Below are 16,830 nucleotides of genomic sequence, written 5' to 3' on the forward strand. Positions count from 1 at the left end.
AAGGAACGCCCGCTCCCAAAGACCCATACCCGGAAGCGGCGGAGAAGATGCATCTCGAAAACGGGTAAGTACGGATCATATTTTAAAACAAATAGCCGATTCCCCTAGAGAAAACGAGCATCCATCTAGGGGAAAAGTGCCCTCTAAGGGTGAACCCCCGCTTTAACGGGGGACGGGGAGTAGAGTGCGGAGGACGGGGAGTAGAGTGCGGGGGACGGGGAGTAGAGTGCGGAGGACGGGGAGTAGAGTGCGGGGGACGGGGAGTAGAGACTGCGGGGGACGGGGAGTAGAGTGCGGGGGACGGGGAGTAGAGTGCGGGGGACGGGGAGTAGAGACTGCGGAGGACGGGGAGTAGAGTGCGGAGGACGGGGAGTAGAGTGCGGGGGACGGGGAGTAGAGTGCGGAGGACGGGGAGTAGAGTGCGGAGGACGGGGAGTAGAGTGCGGGGGACGGGGAGTAGAGTGCGAGGGACGGGGAGTAGAGTGCGGAGGACGGGGAGTAGAGTGCGGGGGACGGGGAGTAGAGTGCGGGGGACGGGGAGTAGAGTGCGGAGGACGGGGAGTAGAGTGCGGAGGACGGGGAGTAGAGTGCGGGGGACGGGGAGTAGAGTGCGGGGGACGGGGAGTAGAGTGCGGAGGAAGGGGAGTAGAGTGCGGGGGACGGGGAGTAGAGTGCGGGGGACGGGGAGTAGAGTGCGGAGGACGGGGAGTAGAGTGCGGGGGACGGGGAGTAGAGTGCGGGGGACTGGGAGTAGAGTGCGGAGGAAGGGGAGTAGAGTGCGGGGGACGGGGAGTAGAGTGCGGGGGACTGGGAGTAGAGTGCGGGGGACGGGGAGTAGAGTGCGGGGGACGGGGAGTAGAGTGCGGAGGACGGGGAGTAGAGTGCGGAGGACGGGGAGTAGAGTGCGGAGGAAGGGGAGTAGAGTGCGGGGGACGGGGAGTAGAGTGCGGGGGACGGGGAGTAGAGTGCGGAGGACGGGGAGTAGAGTGCGGGGGACGGGGAGTAGAGTGCGGGGGACGGGGAGTAGAGTGCGGGGGACGGGGAGTAGAGTGCGGGGGACGGGGAGTAGAGTGCGGGGGACGGGGAGTAGAGTGCGGGGGACGGGAAGTAGAGTGCGGGGGACGGGGAGTAGAGTGCGGAGGACGGGGAGTAGAGTGCGGGGGACGGGGAGTAGAGTGCGGGGGACGGGGAGTAGAGTGCGGGGGACGGGGAGTAGAGTGCGGAGGACGGGGAGTAGAGTGCGGAGGACGGGGAGTAGAGTGCGGAGGACGGGGAGTAGAGTGCGGAGGACGGGGAGTAGAGTGCGGGGGACGGGGAGTAGAGTGCGGGGGACGGGGAGTAGAGTGCGGGGGACGGGGAGTAGAGTGCGGAGGACGGGGAGTAGAGTGCGGAGGACGGGGAGTAGAGTGCGGAGGACGGGGAGTAGAGTGCGGGGGACGGGGAGTAGAGTGCGGGGGACGGGGAGTAGAGTGCGGGGGACGGGGAGTAGAGTGCGGAGGACGGGGAGTAGAGTGCGGAGGACGAGTGCGGGGGACGGGGAGTAGAGTGCGGAGGACGAGTGCGGGGGGACGGGGAGTAGAGTGCGGGGGACGGGGAGTAGAGTGCGGAGGACGGGGAGTAGAGTGCGGGGGACTGGGAGTAGAGTGCGGAGGACGGGGAGTAGAGTGCGGAGGACGGGGAGTAGAGTGCGGAGGACGGGGAGTAGAGTGCGGAGGACGGGGAGTAGAGTGCGGAGGAAGGGGAGTAGAGTGCGGGGACGGGGAGTAGAGTGCGGGGGACTGGGAGTAGAGTGCGGGGGACGGGGAGTAGAGTGCGGGGGACGGGGAGTAGAGTGCGGGGGACGGGGAGTAGAGTGCGGAGGACGGGGAGTAGAGTGCGGAGGAAGGGGAGTAGAGTGCGGGGGACGGGGAGTAGAGTGCGGGGGACGGGGAGTAGAGTGCGGAGGACGGGGAGTAGAGTGCGGAGGACGGGGAGTAGAGTGCGGAGGACGGGGAGTAGAGTGCGGAGGACGGGGAGTAGAGTGCGGAGGACGGGGAGTAGAGTGCGGAGGACGGGGAGTAGAGTGCGGGGGACGGGGAGTAGAGTGCGGAGGACGGGGAGTAGAGTGCGGGGGACGGGGAGTAGAGTGCGGAGGACGGGGAGTAGAGTGCGGAGGACGGGGAGTAGAGTGCGGAGGAAGGGGAGTAGAGTGCGGGGGACGGGGAGTAGAGTGCGGGGGACTGGGAGTAGAGTGCGGGGGACGGGGAGTAGAGTGCGGGGGACGGGGAGTAGAGTGCGGGGGACGGGGAGTAGAGTGCGGAGGACGGGGAGTAGAGTGCGGGGGACGGGGAGTAGAGTGCGGGGGACGGGGAGTAGAGTGCGGAGGACGGGGAGTAGAGTGCGGGGGACGGGGAGTAGAGTGCGGAGGACGGGGAGTAGAGTGCGGGGGACGGGGAGTAGAGTGCGGGGGACGGGGAGTAGAGTGCGGAGGACGGGGAGTAGAGTGCGGAGGACGGGGAGTAGAGTGCGGGGGACGGGGAGTAGAGTGCGGAGGACGGGGAGTAGAGTGCGGGGGACGGGGAGTAGAGTGCGGGGGACGGGGAGTAGAGTGCGGAGGACGGGGAGTAGAGTGCGGAGGACGGGGAGTAGAGTGCGGGGGACGGGGAGTAGAGTGCGGAGGACGGGGAGTAGAGTGCGGGGGACGGGGAGTAGAGTGCGGGGGACGGGGAGTAGAGTGCGGGGGACGGGGAGTAGAGCGGGCGCGGGGTGTACTTAATCGGGGAGCGGGAGGCACGCTGCTGACAGTGCTATCGGCCTATCACAGGGAGAGGAGATCCTCTCCCTATGATAGCCTAGCTGTGACTGAAGTTTTGTCACGTGACATGAGTGAGCCAATAGGATGAGATGGAGGCGGACCATCTCATTCCATGGCAAATCGCATTTCATGGCAATGCAACGGCGGTCTGTCGATGTAAACAAAGCCGATCGCCGTTCTGTGACAAGGGAAGGTAAAGATCCCGCTAAACAGGAACACGGATCTCTGTGTTCCCACCGAACAAGCCCCTCCCCCACAGTTAGTAATCACTCCCAGGGAACACATATAACCCGTTCATCTCCCCTGAAGTCAACCCCTTCCCTGCCAGTGTCATTAATACAGTGACAGTGCATATTTTTAGCACTGATCAATGTATTTGGCGTCACTGGTTCCCAAAAAAGGTGTCACATTGGGGTTTATTTACTAAAGCTAGAGAGGGAAAAATGAGTCACATTTCTGTATAGTACCCAATCAGCTTCCAGGTTTTATTGCCAAAGCTTAATTGAACGAGCCGAAGTTAGAAGCTGATTGGTTTCTATGCAGAAACGTGACAAATTTTGCCCTCTCTAGTAGGGTTGTCCAGATACCGATACCAGTATCGGTATCGGGACCGATACCGAGTATTTGCGGGAGTACTCGTACTCCCGCAAATACCCCCGATACTGAAATAGAATACTTGTTTCTCCCCCCGCCGTCGCCGCAAACCCTTCGCCGCAAACCGCAAAGCCGCCGCCGCCATTAATCAGCATGCGGGGAACATTACAGCTTTCGTTTGAATAGCTGTATGCCTGCCGCGTATAGACACACCCCCTTGCACGGGATTGGACGGATGATCTGTCCAATCCCACGCAAGGGGGAGTGTCTATACGCGGCGGGGATACAGCTATTCAAACGAAAGCTGTAATGTTCCCCGCACGCTGATTAACGGCGGCACGTGCGGCATCATCAAGGTATGTAGGACATGGCTGCATTATGTGGGGGACATGGCTGCATTATGTGGGGGACATGGCTGGAATATGTGGGGGACATGGCTGGAATATGTGGGGGACATGGCTGGAATATGTGGGGGACATGGCTGGAATATGTGGGGGACATGGCTGCATTATGTGGGGGACATGGCTGGAATATGTGGGGGACATGGCTGCATTATGTGGGGGACATGGCTGGAATATGTGGGGGACATGGCTGGAATATGTGGGGGGACATGGCTTCATTATGTGGGGGACATGGCTGCATTATGTGGGGGACATGGTTGGAATATGTGGGGGACATGGCTGGAATATGTGGGGGACATGGCTGGAATATGTGGGGGACATGGCTGCATTATGTGGGGGACATGGCTGGAATATGTGGGGGACATGGCTGGAATATGTGGGGGACATGGCTGGAATATGTGGGGGACATGGCTGGAATATGTGGGGGACATGGCTTCATTATGTGGGGGACATGGCTGCATTATGTGGGGGACATGGTTGGAATATGTGGGGGGGACATGGCTGGAATATGTGGGGGACATGGCTGGATATATGTGGGGGGACATGGCTGGAATATGGGGGGGACATGGCTGCATATGTGGGGGGACATGGCTGCATATGTGGGGGGACATGGCTGCATATGTGGGGGGACATGGCTGCATATGTGGGGGGACATGGCTGCATTTGGGGACACATTAAAAAAAGTATCGGCGAGTACATAAAAAAAGTATCGGTACTTGTACTCAGTCCTAAAAAAGTGGTATCGGGACAACCCTACTCTCTAGCTTTAGTACATAAACCCCTTAGCCTAGGTTTCCACTATTGTGACCTGAAAGTCGCGCGATTTTGCTGCAATTTGTGCCGCGATTTGAAGCAATGCCTGTGTATTCTTGAGGTCTATGGACCTCAAATCGCATTAAAGCGCGCCAAAATGGTGCCGGGACCACTTTCAACTCGCTGGGACTTCAAGTCGCAGAGATATGATCGGTACTCATTGGAAATCATGGGGGCATACGACTTGTCATTCAACGTTGCAGACCCAAGTCGCAGGACAAGTCGCAACAAGTGGAAACCGAGTCGTAGTGTTCAATTTGTCCGCAATGTCGCAGTCCCGCCATAAGTCGCTGATTGCCACCATTACTGGTAAAAAATAAATAAATAATAAAAAATAAACTGGTAAAAAAAAAAATAAATAATAAAAAATAAACTTGTGAAAAAAAAAAAAAAAATATATATATATATAAATGTCATAATGCTATCCCTTATTTTTTAGATGCGATAACTTTTGCGCAAACCAATCAATATACGCTTTTTGCAATCTTCTTATTTTATTTACACAGAGGGAGACCGCAGCATGGAGGGGGCTTTCACACTGGAGCGGTGCGCTAGCCAGGGATGGACTGGCCATAGGGACTACAGGGAGTTTCCCGGTGGGCCGATGGCTCAGTGGGCCGTTTTTTAAAAGAGAAATGCTGCGTGGAGGACTTTTTTTTTTCTTGTACAAAGGGTTTTATTGAAAAGTCACATCCAACATTGTGATACAAAACAAATATAGACATAGCCCAGCAGGAAACATAGGTGTAAACAAAAAACAAAAAAAGATATATAGATATATATAAAAAAAAGGGCAAAATATATATATATATACATATATATACATATATAAGGATAAAATAAATAAACTAGTAGAAGTAGAACGACCATTACAATGCTCAATTAGAAAAACAAAACAAAACAAAAAAAAAAACCCCTTGGAAATCCAAGGGTAGTCAGGTGAGGTCAGCAGGACATTGACATCAGATTACAAGACAGGTAAGTAAAAAACCCTGACAGGTTAGATTAGCATGTCAATGATCTCGCAGGACCATGAGTGAAAACATGAAACATCAGACAGTAAGTATCAGACAGTGAAATTAAGATAAAAAAAAAAAAAAAATAAAAAATATACACATACACATACATATATATATATATACATACATACATACACACATACACATATACACATATATACACATACACACATACGCACACACACACACATATACACACACACACACATACATACACACATATATATATATACATACACGTGTGCATACAAAATTAAATATCAACTGATAATAGCTGAAGAAAAATAAAGAAAAATGTTTCCCTAGAGAGCAGCAGAACAATTTTCCTTTCCCAGCAGGACTAAGCCTGTGGGGCAGAGAAAAATGTAAAGGTATAGAAGATAGACCAAAGAAGAAAGGAGTAAGAGAAACTAGGATGAGAAATAGAAAGGAGGAAAAAGGGGGAGAAAGGAAAAGAAAAGAAAAAAGGGGGGAGGGAAAAAGAGTCCATGGGGTGGGGGGAGCCGGGATGTACTAAAGGGAAAGGAGTGATGGGTCAAATCGCGAAGAGCGGTCATGATCCACCCAAGGTTGCCAGATTCTGAGAAATTTATCGTGAGTATCTGATAAGACGGCCGTCAGCTTCTCATTTATCATGATGTCGTTCACACAGTTTTTAACAGCCTCGAAACTGAGGGCTGGGGATTTCCAAGCCCTAGCTATGGTCAATTTAGTTGCAGTAAAAATATGCGATGCCAACTGGCGTTCCGGGCGCAGGAGTTCCGTAATTGGTTTCCAAAGAAGTGCCACAAATGGATCCCTCTTGAGAGTGGTGTTAAAAAGATTGCGAAGGAGCGTATATACTCTGACCCACAGTCTGCACACCCTGGGACAGGTCCACCAGATATGTGCCATTGTGCCCTCCTGAGAACAGCCGCGGAAACATAAGGGAGAATAGGACGGGATAAAAGTTGCCAATCTAGCTGGGGTATAATACCACCTGTAGAACACTTTATAAGCATTCTCCTGAAAGAGAACATTTCTAGAACATTTGGATAGAGCAACAGTCATACTCCGCCAATCCTCCGGGTCAAGCTGCTTCCCCAATTCCGCCTCCCACTGTAAATGATAAGGTCTCAGCGGAGGTCTTTTAGAGGAAATTATGGCTGCGTAAATTAAGGAAATTAGACCCGAGGATTGGGGTCGCGATCTACATAGGCTTTCAAAGGGAGTCAACGTATAAGGGGTAGGTTGAGACTTTATAAGTTGCAAAAGGAAGTGCCGGAGTTGCATGTAGCTATAATGCTCCCGAAGGGGGATATCATGAGAAGAACGCAGGGTTGCGAAAGAGACGATCCTAGTAGGGGTAAAAAGAGAATGAACGTCCACGAAACCATTCTGGGTCCACCATGAGAACTGCAAGGGGTTGTCGCATCCTGGTGGAAATAGTGGGCAATGAAGGAGACGCAATAGGGGAAGATGGGGGGAGATCAGGCCCGCCGAATATTTAATCGTATCCCACAGCCGGAGCGAGTGAGCCAGACAGGGGCCTATAGTGCTAGGGCGGTGCGCTCGAGGGAGCCATGGGAGAGAAGCCAAAGGTATCGGGTGAGAGTCCACTAAGTCGATAGTGGCCCACAATGGCATTTGTTGCTGCTCGTGAAGATGAGAAAGGGGGGCTATGCCTGCGGCCAAATAATAAGCCTGCAGGTTGGGAACCGACAGCCCACCATTGATTTTGTGGGCATAAAGAATCTGTTTCTTGATCCTGGGCCTCTTAGAACCCCAAACAAACTGCAGTAGCTTACGTTGATGTATACGTAAAACGTAAGAAGGAACCTGGACCGGCAAGACTCTAAAAAAATAAAGCAACTTTGGAAGGTAAGTCATGCGGACCGTCGCGATTCTGCCAAACCAGGAAAGCGGGAGAGTAGACCAGGAGGAAAGCATAGCGGACAATTTCCCAAAAAGCGAAGGGAAATTGGCTTGGTATAGACCCGAGTAATTCGGGGTGAGCTTGATCCCTAAATAAGGCAACGAGGTCTGCCATTGATAAGAAAATGCAGCCTGAAGGGATTCAAGCTCCGAGGGCGGAAGATTGATTGACATGGCCTTGGACTTAGAGGGATTAACAGATAAGCCGGAAAACTTAGCAAAATCATTTAAGAGAGAATGTAGATTCGGGAGGGTAAGTCTGGGCTTAGTAACAGTCAACAGAATATCGTCCGCAAACAAGGACAACTTATGCGAAGTACCGGCTATGTCTACGCTAGATATGTCCGGGTGGGATCGGATAGCTTCCGCCAAGGGTTCCAATGCTAAAATAAACAAAAGTGGGGAAAGCGGACAGCCCTGACGGGTACCCCTTTCGATAGGGAAGGTGGACGATTCAAAACCATAATATTTTATCTTGGCCCGAGGGGAATCGTAAATGGCAGAGATCCAACTCAAAAAGGAGGGGCCAAAGCCATAGTGGAGAAGGACCTGTGTCAAATAAGGCCATGACAATGTGTCAAAGGCCTTGTTAACATCTAATGACAAAAACATTGTTTCCAAGGATCTACTATGAGCTATATGTTGAACTTGAAGAAGGCGTCTGATAGCGTCACCCGCCTGCCGACGTGGGACAAAACCCACCTGGTCCTTCTTAATCAAGCGCGGAAGAAAGGAATTCAAGCGATTGGCCAGAATCTTCGTCAAAATCTTCATGTCTATGTTGATTAAGGAAATTGGTCGAAAATTGGCCCAGGAAGAATGGTCCCTATCAGGTTTAGGGATCATCACGATGTTGGCGGTCAACAGGCTCGGTGTCAAGGGGTGACCCGCCTTCACAGAATGAGGACTTTTTTTTTTAACGCCCTGGCAGCGCCCCAGTGTGAAAGCACTCAGGCTTTCACACTGGGACTGCAGCGGAAGCGTTTTTCAGTTGCTTTACAGGCGCTATTTTTAGCCCAAAAGCGCCTAAAAAACACATCAGTGTAAAAAGGGGTCCTACACTCACCCCCTCTCTTTTACACTCACTGGCCTAGATTCAAGAAGCAATTGCGTCTGTGTAACCATAGTTACGCAGCGCAATTGCTTACTTGCGCCGGCGTTACGAATGCTCCTGATTCAGAGAGCTCGTTACGCCGACGGCAGCCTAAGATATGACTGGCATAAGGCTCTTATGCCAGTCATATCGTAGGCTGCATTCTTACGTCATTTGCGTAAGTGAATCGTGAATGGCGCTGGACGCCATTCACGTTCACTTTGAAGCAAATGACGTCCTTGCGACGTCATTTGCCGCAATGCACGTCGGGAAAGTTTCCAGACGGAGCATGTGCACTACGTTCGGCGCGGGAGCGCGCCTAATTTAAATGATCCACGCCCCCTACGGGATCATTTAAATTACGCGCCCTTACACCGGGCAGTTTTCCGGAGCGCACACGCAATTTACGGAGCTAATGCTCCGTGAATCGCGCGTAGCGCAGAAAATTTACGGAGGCGCAGCGGCAAAACGGTGCGCTACGCCTCCGTAAAAAAAAAGGGGCAAAGCTACCTGAATCTGCCCCACTCTCTTTTTCTTACACTCACCCCCCTCTCTCACCCCCTTTCCCTCTCATGATATACAATAATGGATGTAGGGGCCTTTTGGTGGGCGTGATTTTTCGGGGGGGGGGGGGGGGGGGGGGGGGGGGGCAGCATTTTATTGAATTAAAGTGGGCCGGTCTGGATGAAGTCCAGGGCCAAATTTTTGTCCCAGTCCAGCCCTGGCGCTAGCAGGACCGCTCCAACAGTCCTGCTAGGCGCATCTTTGGAGCGGTGAAGGAGCTCCACCGCTCATTCCCATTAAAAGCAATGGGAAACTGCAGCTATACCACCGGCAATCCGCCTCTGCAGAGGCGCATTGCAGGCAAAATTAACACTTTTTCAGCCGCTAGCGGGGGTAAAACCGCACCGCTAGCAGCCGAATACCGCCGTAATTCAACCGCAAAAATACCTAATACCGCCGCAAAATTGGCGGCGCTTTCTGCCGCCGCACCTCCCGCCCCAGTGTGAAAATGGCATGAGGGAACATAACGAATTATTAACCATTATTATTAACCATTATTATTAACCATTATTATAGTTTTTTTAATTATTATTATTTTGTATTCATAATAATAAAAATAAAAAAAACTATAATAATAGTTATAAACTATTAAATTATAGGTCTTGGAATGTCCTTTCAAATTTGGCTATTAGTGAAGGTAATGAATTATTAACCAATATTATAGTGTATTTTATTATTATTATTATTATTATTATTATTATTATTTATTATAAATAGTTATAAAAACTATAATAATAGTTATAAATGAATAAATTATAGGTATTGTTTTTTCTTTCAAACTTGGCAGTTAGTGAACATAACAAATTATTAACAATTATTATAGATTTGTTCTATTATTATTATTATTATTATTATTATTATTATTATTATCATCATCAATAAGTAATAATATATTAATAACAACTATAATAATAGTTAAAAACTATTTAATTATAGGTCTTGGAATTTCCTTTCAAATTTGTCTGTCAGTGAAGGTAATGAATTATTAACCAATATTATAGTTTATATTATTATTATTATTATTATTATTATTATTATTATTATTAATACAATTGCTAATAATAATGAAAACTATAATAATAGTTATAAATGAATACATTTTAGGAATTGTTTTTTGTTTCAAACCTGGCAGTTAGTGAACATAACAAATTATTAACAATTATTATATATAATAAAATATTATTATTCTTTATTATTAATAAGTAATAATTAATAAAAAACTATAATAATAGTTATAAACTATTTAATTATAGGTCTTGGAATTTCCTTTCAAATTTGTCTGTTAGTGAAGGTAATGAATTATTAACCATTATTATAGTTGTATTATTATTATTATTATTATTATTATTATTATTATTATTTATAAATCATATATTATAATAATAAAAACTATAAAAGTTATAAACTAATAAATATATTTCCTTTTAAATTTGTCTGCTAGTGAACGTAAGAAATACAAAAAAAAAAAAAAAAAAAAAAAACGATTACCGCATCTATACAATTAGAATGTACTGAATTAGAATTTTTCTGAATTTGCGAATGATCCTAAAAAAAAAAAAAAATGAATTTTTCGGCCGTGCAAATGTCTTTAATTAATTGTTAAAGGTACAAAGAAACTGCCTAGAAGAGACACGTTTTGTCGGACAACAAATGCAGCAAATCGCACAAACCTTCACAAAATTGATTATAATATTGCTTTTGTTTGCTTTAAAAGTCATTTTAGCGAATTTGTTTCCTAATAATATGCGATTGATAAACAACTGTGTAAATATCTTGTGACATAAAAAATTACAAATGCCGCCATTTGATTCTGCAGAGCCTCCGCTTTCAGAAAATATATACTTTTTACAGTCATTTCTGCTCATTTTAATGAACAGAAAACATATTAAGAAAAAGTCCCCGGCAGTGAAGGGGTTAAACAGTTGTTTGTACAGTGCACCAGACTGGCTGTAGATTTGAATTTTTGTCGGTTGGTTCTAAAAATAGAACACCTCATCCATCTGGAGCAGCTGTGTGAATTCAGTCTACAGAAAGGAAGGCTCATTTGCATACTGAACACTGATTCGCTACGGAACATGATGATGTCACTGGCTCCTCCCCCTTATGGAACACTGATATGCATATGGGACTTTGTGATGTCACTGTGGCTGCTCCACTTTTGGCAATTTAAGGAACACGCAAGGGGACTGCAGCTCACTTGCTGCGTGTATCTGACCGAGCAGGATGCGTTTTCTCTGCTGTGTTGCGAGTTCCATGAGAACAATGACACGATTTATGAGAAAGAACGTTTACAAAGCGAAGAACAACAAGGAAGAACCTGTTGTATTGCCAAGTGTGCGCCCTTTATCCAAGGAGCACCGGGCAAAGCCACCGCCCCAAACTACCGCCCCTAAAAAGGGTGGAGCCAAGACTATTAGGCAGAAGGTCAGGGCTGCCATAGATAGAACCTGTCCCTGCCTACACCTCGAAAACCTAAAAGATGACTTTTATGGTAAGTAATATATTAGAGAATTATAATGCGAGGTGCAGAAATAAGCCGCAGTGCAAAGCAATCAATCCTTCCCATAGGAGATATATAGAAATAAGAGAAATCTGCCCTTCAAAGAGCACATTATGTAATCTGTGTAACATTTTGGATTTTTTATTTTGGATTCGATGTTATATATATATATATATACACACACACACATTTATATATATATATATATATATATATATATATATATATATTATAATGTTATATATATTTATATATATATATATATATATATATATATATATATTATAATGTTATATATATTTATATATATATATATATATATATATATATATATAAATATATATAACATTATAATATATATATATAAATAAAACTTCGAATCCAAAATAAAAAATCCAAAACTAGATATATATAACATTTTAATATATATATTATGTAATTAATTATTTAACACAAACACACACATATGTATACATTTATATAAATATATATATATATAAAAAAAATTATATTTTATATTATATTTTAATATATATAATATATATAAATATAACATTTTAATATATATATATATATATATATATATATATATATATATATATATATATATATATATATATATATATATATATATATATTACATACTTACTTATATATTTTTTATCAATTGATGTAATTAATTATTTAACACAAACACACACATATGTATGTATATATTTATATATAGATATAAAAAAATATATATGGGCTCACCTCTATATACACATAGTGGGGTCACCTCTATATACACATAGTGGGGTCACCTCTATATACACACATAGTGGGGTCACCTCTATATACACATAGTGGGGTCACCTCTATATACACATAGTGGGGTCACCTCTATACACACATAGTGGGGTCACCTCTATATACACATAGTGGGCTCACCTCTATATATACATAGTGGGGTCACCTCTATATACACATAGTGGGCTCACCTCTATATATACACATAGTGGGGTCACCTCTATATACACATAGTGGGATCACCTCTATATACACATAGTGGGGTCACCTCTATATACACACATAGTGGGGTCACCTCTATATACACATAGTGGGGTCACCTCTATATACACATAGTGGGGTCACCTCTATATACACACATAGTGGGGTCACCTCTATATACACATAGTGGGGTCACCTCTATATACACATAGTGGGATCACCTCTATATACACATAGTGGGGTCACCTCTATATACACATAGTGGGGTCACCTCTATATATACACATAGTGGGGTCACCTCTATATACACATAGTGGGGTCACCTCTATATATACACATAGTGGGCTCACCTCTATATATACACATAGTGGGGTCACCTCTATATACACATAGTGGGCTCACCTCTATATACACACATAGTGGGCTCACCTCTATATACACACATAGTGGGGTCACCTCTATATACACATAGTGGGCTCACCTCTATATACACCCATAGTGGGGTCACCTCTATATACACATAGTGGGGTCACCTCTATATACACATAGTGGGGTCACCTCTATACACACATAGTGGGGTCACCTCTATATACACATAGTGGGCTCACCTCTATATACACCCATAGTGGGGTCACCTCTATATATACACATAGTGGGGTCACCTCTATATACACATAGTGGGGTCACCTCTATATACACATAGTGGGGTCACCTCTATATACACATAGTGGGGTCACCTCTATATACACATAGTGGGGTCACCTCTATATACACACATAGTGGGGTCACCTCTATATACACATAGTGGGGTCACCTCTATATACACATAGTGGGATCACCTCTATATACACACAGTGGGCTCACCTCTATATATACACATAGTGGGGTCACCTCTATATATACACATAGTGGGGTCACCTCTATATACACATAGTGGGCTCACCTCTATATACACATAGTGGGGTCACCTCTATATACACACATAGTGGGGTCACCTCTATATACACATAGTGGGGTCACCTCTATATACACATAGTGGGGTCACCTCTATATACACACATAGTGGGGTCACCTCTATATACACACATAGTGGGGTCACCTCTATATACACACATAGTGGGGTCACCTCTATATACACACATAGTGGGGTCACCTCTATATACACATAGTGGGGTCACCTCTATATACACATAGTGGGGTCACCAATATATACACACATAGTGGGGTCACCTCTATATACACCCATAGTGGGGTCACCTCTATATACACATAGTGGGGTCACCTCTATATACACATAGTGGGATCACCTCTATATATACACATAGTGGGGTCACCAATATATACACACATAGTGGGGTCACCTCTATATACACCCATAGTGGGGTCACCTCTATATACACACATAGTGGGGTCACCTCTATATACACATAGTGGGGTCACCTCTATATACACCCATAGTGGGGTCACCTCTATATACACACATAGTGGGCTCACCTCTATATACACCCATAGTGGGGTCACCTCTATATATACACATAGTGGGGTCACCTCTATATACACATAGTGGGGTCACCTCTATATATACACATAGTGGGGTCACCTCTATATATACACATAGTGGGGTCACCTCTATATACACACATAGTGGGGTCACCTCTATATATACACATAGTGGGGTCACCTCTATATACACATAGTGGGGTCACCTCTATATACACACATAGTGGGGTCACCTCTATATACACATAGTGGGGTCACCTCTATATACACAGAGTGGGGTCACCTCTATATATACACATAGTGGGATCACCTCTATATACACACATAGTGGGGTCACCTCTATATATACACATAGTGGGGTCACCTCTATATATACACATAGTGGGGTCACCTCTATATACACATAGTGGGGTCACCTCTATATACACACATAGTGGGGTCACCTCTATATACACATAGTGGGGTCACCTCTATATACACATAGTGGGATCACCTCTATATACACACATAGTGGGGTCACCTCTATATATACACATAGTGGGGTCACCTCTATATACACATAGTGGGATCACCTCTATATACACATAGTGGGGTCACCTCTATATACACACATAGTGGGGTCACCTCTATATATACACATAGTGGGATCACCTCTATATATACACATAGTGGGGTCACCTCTATATACACATAGTGGGATCACCTCTATATACACACATAGTGGGATTACCTCTATATACACATAGTGGGATCACCTCTATATACACTTAGTGGGGTCACCTCTATATACACACATAGTGGGCTCACCTCTATATACACACATAGTGGGGTCACCTCTATATACACATAGTGGGATCACCTCTATACACACATAGTGGGGTCACCTCTATATATACACATAGTGGGATCACCTCTATATACACATAGTGGGATCACCTCTATATACACATAGTGGGGTCACCTCTATATATACACATAGTGGGGTCACCTCTATATACACATAGTGGGATCACCTCTATATACACATAGTGGGGTCACCTCTATATATACACATAGTGGGATCACCTCTATATACACATAGTGGGATCACCTCTATATACACATAGTGGGGTCACCTCTATATACACATAGTGGGATCACCTCTATATACACATAGTGGGGTCACCTCTATATACACACATAGTGGGGTCACCTCTATATATACACATAGTGGGGTCACCTCTATATACACACATAGTGGGGTCACCTCTATATATACACATAGTGGGGTCACCTCTATATATACACATAGTGGGGTCACCTCTATATACACATAGTGGGGTCACCTCTATATACACACATAGTGGGGTCACCTCTATATACACACATAGTGGGGTCACCTCTATATACACATAGTGGGGTCACCTCTATATACACACATAGTGGGGTCACCTCTATATACACACATAGTGGGATCACCTCTATATACACACATAGTGGGGTCACCTCTATATACACATAGTGGGGTCACCTCTATATACACACATAGTGGGCTCACCTCTATATACACATAGTGGGGTCACCTCTATATACACACATAGTGGGGTCACCTCTATATACACATAGTGGGGTCACCTCTATATACACATAGTGGGTCACCTCTATATACACATAGTGGGGTCACCTCTATATACACACATAGTGGGGTCACCTCTATATACACATAGTGGGTCACCTCTATATACACATAGTGGGATCACCTCTATATACACATAGTGGGGTCACCTCTATATACACATAGTGGGGTCACCTCTATATACACATAGTGGGCTCACCTCTATATACACATAGTGGGGTCACCTCTATATACACATAGTGGGGTCACCTCTATATACACACATAGTGGGGTCACCTCTATATACACATAGTGGGCTCACCTCTATATACACATAGTGGGATCACCTCTATATATACACACATAGTGGGATCACCTCTATATACACATAGTGGGATCACCTCTATATACACATAGTGGGGTCACCTCTATATACACATAGTGGGCTCACCTCTATATACACACATAGTGGGGTCACCTCTATATATACACATAGTGGGGTCACCTCTATATACACATAGTGGGGTCACCTCTATATACACATAGTGGGATCACCTCTATATACACATAGTGGGGTCACCTCTATATACACACATAGTGGGCTCACCTCTATATATACACATAGTGGGCTCACCTCTATATACACACATAGTGGGGTCACCTCTATATATACATATAGTGGGGTCACCTCTATATACACATAGTGGGATCACCTCTATATACACACATAGTGGGGTCACCTCTATATACACATAGTGGGGTCACCTCTATATACACATAGTGGGGTCACCTCTATATACACATAGTGGGGTCACCTCTATATACACATAGTGGGCTCACCTCTATATATACATAGTGGGGTCACCTCTATATACACATAGTGGGGTCACCTCTATATACACATAGTGGGGTCACCTCTATATACACATAGTGGGGTCACCTCTATATACACATAGTGGGGTCACCTCTATATACACATAGTGGGCTCACCTCTATATACACATAGTGGGATCACCTCTATATACACACATAGTGGGATCACCTCTATATACAC

This window comes from Rana temporaria, chromosome 13 (genome assembly GCF_905171775.1).
Source record: "Rana temporaria chromosome 13, aRanTem1.1, whole genome shotgun sequence".
NCBI classification, from domain to species: domain Eukaryota; kingdom Metazoa; phylum Chordata; class Amphibia; order Anura; family Ranidae; genus Rana; species Rana temporaria.